At 37.1% G+C, this 5196-nt stretch overlaps 1 pseudogene; it reads right to left on the reverse strand.

Moving 5' to 3' along the window:
• Positions 1–3344: 3344 nt before the first annotated feature.
• LOC110306521 (DNA sliding clamp PCNA pseudogene) lies at positions 3345–4984 on the reverse strand (annotated as a pseudogene).
• Between the last annotated feature and the right edge of the window lie 212 nt (positions 4985–5196).

Here is a 5196-nt window from a genome sequence, read left to right on the forward strand (position 1 = left end):
GATTTTTGCATCAATATTCATAAGGGATATTGGTCTGAAGTTTTCTATCTTTGTTGGGTCTTTTTGTGGTTTAGGTATCAGAGTAATTGTGGCTTCATAGAATGAGTTGGGTAGAGTACCTTCTGTTTCTATTTTGTGGAATAGTTTGTGAAGAACTGGGATTAGATCTTCTTTGAAGGTCTGATAGAACTCTGCACTAAACCCATCTGGTCCTGGGCATTTTTTGGTTGGGAGACTATTAATGACTGCTTCTATTTCTTTGGGGGATATAGGGGTGTTTAGATCATTAACCTGATCTTGATTCAACTTTGGTACCTGGTATCTGTCTAGGAACTTCTCCATTTCATCCAGGTTCTCCAGTTTTGTTGAGTATAGCCTTTGGTAGAAGGATCTGATGGTGTTTTGGATGTCTTCAGGATCTGTTGTTATGTCTCCTTTTTCATTTCTGATTTTGTTAATTAGGATGCTTTCCCTGTGCCCTCTAGTGAGTCTGGCTAAGGGTTTATCTATCTTGTTGATTTTCTCAAAGAACCAGCTCCTTGATTGGTTGATTCTTTGAATAGTTTTTCTTGTTTCCACTTGGTTGATTTCACCCCTGAGTTTGATTATTTCCTGCCGTCTACTCCTCTTGGGTGAATTTGCTTCCTTTTGTTCTAGTGCTTTTAGGTGTGTTGTCAAGCTGCTAATGTGTGCTCTTTCTAGTTTCCTTTTGGAGGCACTCAGAGCTATGAGTTTTCCTCTTAGAAATGCTTTCATTGCGTCCCATAAGTTTGGGTATGTTGTGGCTTCATTTTCATTGAACTCTAAAAAGTCCTTAATTTCTTTCTTTATTCCTTCCTTGACCAAGGTATCATTGAGAAGAGTGTTGTTCAGTTTCCACGTGAAGGTTGGCTTTCTATTATTTATTTTGTTATTGAAGATCAGCTTTAGTCCATGGTGATCTGATAGGATGCATGGGACAATTTCAATGTTTTTGTATCTGTTGAGTCCTGTTTTGTGCCCAATTACGTGGTCAGTTTTGGAGAAGGTACCATGAGGTGCTGAGAAGAAGGTGTATCCTTTTGTTTTAGGGTAAAATGTTCTGTAGATATCTGCCAGATCCATTTGATCCATAACTTCTGTTAGTTTCACTGTGTCCCTGTTTAGTTTCTGTTTCCATGATCTGTCCATTGGTGAAAGTGGTGTGTTGAAGTCTCCCACTATTATTGTATGAGGTGCAATGTGTGCTTTGAGATTTACTAAAGTTTCTTTAATGAATGAGGCTGCCTTTGTATTTGGAGCATAGATATTCAGGATTGATAGTTCCTCTTGGAGGATTTTACCTTTGATGAGTATGAAGTGCCCCTCCCTGTCTTTTTTGATGACTTTGGGTTGGAAGTCAATCTTATCTGATATTAGAATGGCTACTGCAGCTTGTTTCTTCAGACCATTTGCTTGGAAAATTGTTTTCCAGCCTTTCATTCTGAGGTAGTGTCTATCTTTTTCTCTGAGATGAGTTTCTTGTAAGCAGCAAAATGTTGGGTCTTGTTTGTGTAGCCAGTTTGTTAGTCTATGTCTTTTTATCGGGGAGTTGAGTCCATTGATATTAAGAGATATTAAGGAAAAGTAATTGTTGTTTCCTGTTATTTTTGTTGTTAAAGTTGGCATTCTGTTCTTGTGGCTGTCAACAGATTGGGAAAGGATCTTCACCTATCCTAAATCAGATAAGGGACTAATATCCAATATATATAAAGAACTCAAGAAGGTGGACTCCAGAAAGGCAAATAACCCCATTAAAAAATGGGGCTCAGAACTGAACAAAGAATTCTCACCTGAGGAATACCGAATGGCAGAGAAACACCTGAAAAAATGTTCAACATCCTTAATCATCAGGGAAATGCAAATCAAAACAACCCTGAGATTCCACCTCACACCAGTCAGAATGGCTAAGATCAAAAATTCAGGTGACAGCAGTTGCTGGCGAGGATGTGGAGAAAGAGGAACACTCCTCCATTGTTGGTGGGATTGCAAGCTTGTACAACCACTCTGGAAATCAGTCTGGCGGTTCCTCAGAAAATTGGACATAGTACTACCGGAGGATCCAGCAATACCTCTCCTGGGCATATATCCAGAAGATGTCCCAACCGGTAAAAAGGACACATGTTCCACTATGTTCATAGCAGCCCTATTTATAATAGCCAGAAGCTGGAAAGAACCCAGATGTCCCTCAACAGAGGAATGGATACAGAAATTATGGTACATTTACACAATGGAGTACTACTCAGCTATTAAAAAGAATGAATTTATGAAATTCCTAGCCAAATGGATGGACCTGGAGGGCATCATCTTGAGTGAAGTAACACAATCACAAAAGAACTCACACAATATGTATTCACTGATAAGTGGATATTAGCCCAAAACTTAGGATACCCAAGATTTAAGATACAATTTGCTAAACGCATGAAACTCAAGAAGAATGAAGACCAAAGTGTGGACACTGTGCACCTTCTTAGAATTGGGAACAAAACACCCAGGGAAGGAGTTACAGAGACAAAGTTCGTAGCGGTGATGAAAGGATGGACCATTTAGAGACTGCTGTATCCAGGGATCCATCCCATAATCAACTTCTAAACGCTGACACCATTGCATACACTAGCAAGATTTTGCTGAAAGGACCCAAATATAGCTGTCTCTTGTGAGACGATGCTGGGGCCTAGCATACACAGGAGTGGATGTTCACAGTCAGCTATTGGATGTATCACAGGGCTCCCAATGGAGAAGCTAGAGAAAGTACCCAAGGAGCTAAAGGGATCTGCAACCCTATTGTTGTAACAACATGATGTACTAACCAGAACCCCGGAGCTCTTGTCTCTAGCTGCATATGTATCGAAAGATGGCCTAGTCAGCCATCAATGGAAAGAGAGGCCCATTGGACTTGCAAACTTTATATGCCCCAATATAGGGGAATGCCAGGGCCAAAAGAATGGGAATGGGTGGGTAGGGAAGTGGGGGGCGCTATGGGGGACTTTTGGGATAGCATTGGAAACGTAATTGAGGAAAATATGTAATAAAAATATTAAAAAAAAATAAAAAAAAAACAAAAAAAAAAAAAAGAAAATCACCAATATTTCTAAGGCAGAAACATTTATGTTAATAGAATCAGTTTTTACTTTAGATCTTATTCTTTAAGCAAATTGTGGAGAATGGAGAGAAGAAAGTAGGTTATTTACAGAAGATATTTACACATCTTATTTTAATATTTAAGAATACGCAGGTACAAATTTGATGACAGAAAAGACTTCAGAGCATGCTGGCATCTCAAAAGCAATACTCATAGGTTTAGTTTTCTCAGTTTCTGGCAATGCCTAAGATCCCTTTTCATCTTCGATCTGGGGAGCCAAATAATACTTTAACTGTACCATGTCAGCAATTTTATGCTCTGCAACAAGAGGTACAGCTGCAGATATACTGTGTGTTGCTATAGGAGACAGTGGAGTGGCTTTTGTGTAAAAGTTCAGATACCTCAGAGCAAGAGTTAGCTGAACTGACTCTTTCATCTCTATGTTTACAGCTTCTTTATCAACAGTACTTGTTTGTGACAACTTAATGCTTCCATTTCCAAGTTCTCACTTTCAGAAAACTTCGTCCCATCCTTTGCACAGGATATCACAACAACATCTCCAATATGGCTAAGCTCTCGGCATATACGTGCATATTTACCAAATGGCATCTTTACTACACAGCTGTACACCTGGGATTCCAAGCTGCTCAACATCTAAATCCATTAACTTCATTTCATAGTCTCAAATTTTCTCTTGATGTGGTGCTTCAAATACTAGTGCTAAAGTATCAGTGTTATCTTTTTTTCTAATATTTATTTTGAAAGCCTTTTTAAAATTTAGGTGTTCAGTAGCTTAGTGGGTTTAACTCTGGGTTCTTTCTTTTATTCTGTTGTTGTACATCCCTGTCAGTATTATGCGATTTTTGTTGGTATTATTTGTAGTATAGTTTGATGTCAGATATGGGGAAACCTTCAACATTGTTCCTTTTGCTTGGGATTGCTTTATTCATTTGTGATCTTGTATGTTTCCATAAGAATTTTATGTTTTTTTTTATCTTTGTCAAGAATGTCATTGGTATTTTCTTAAGGATTACATCTGTAACCTGTAGATGACTTATAGTGGGTTATATAGCCATTTCACAACATTAATTCTGCTAATCATTGAACATGGATTCATTTCTTTTGCATTTCTTTGTTTTTCAGTATAGTCATCTTTCATCTTCTTGGTTGATTTGATTAGCATATGTTTTTGAAGCTCTTTTGAATAGGATCATTTTCATTCTATTTTTTCAAAGTATTCATTATTATTATACAGAAAGGCTATTCATTTCTGGATATTGATTTTATATCTTATATTTTACTGAAATGGTACATCTGTATCTCACAGACTTTGAGGTAAATTAGAAAACTAAAAAAATGTTTGCTATCGCTAATAAAAATGGAAATGAATAAAATTTCCATCATTTAGCAGAACTACATTACACAGTAGTGGTTGGTTTACATGGGAATGGAGTATAAAATATTTAAAGTAAAAATATAGTTTTTGCAGTGTGAACATTAACAGCACTACAAAGAATGTCTTACTCACAAGTTCCATTAGGTTGAGTTGGAAGGATGCAGCAATTCTTTTTATGTTACCCAAAAGCCATAAATTATCTAAGCAATGGATATTCTGAATAAGAATTGGATAATTCATTTTAAGAACAGTTTTAAGTGGATTTTATCATCATTTGATAGACCATCAGAAAAATCCCAGATTTTAGAAGATAAAATAACTAAATGTTATTTTCATTTATTTACTTAGAGTTGGTGGGTAGGGTGAACCATATGGGGGTAAAAGTAGAGGACACTGTGAAGTCAGTTCTCTCCTTCCACTGTCTTGGTATTAGGGCCCACCTCCAGATTCACAGGCTTAATAGTAAGTTCCTTTACAAGGTAAGGCATCTCTCCAGCATAAGGGAGCAATTTTAGGATACCCCCATTTTACTAGCATTAGTTAATGTACAAATATGTTTCAATACAATATTTATATATACCTTTATTATACATTGTGATCATGCTCACCCCCACTACCCTGCCTTACTCTCTAGCACCCTCATTTTCTTCTTGCATATCCTCTGTAGTCACCTTTTTATCTTCATGTATATTTTCCCTAT

The sequence above is a fragment of the Mus caroli genome, unplaced genomic scaffold, assembly GCF_978045245.1.
Source record: "Mus caroli unplaced genomic scaffold, Mus_caroli_1 scaffold_14, whole genome shotgun sequence".
In the NCBI taxonomy this organism is placed as follows: domain Eukaryota; kingdom Metazoa; phylum Chordata; class Mammalia; order Rodentia; family Muridae; genus Mus; species Mus caroli.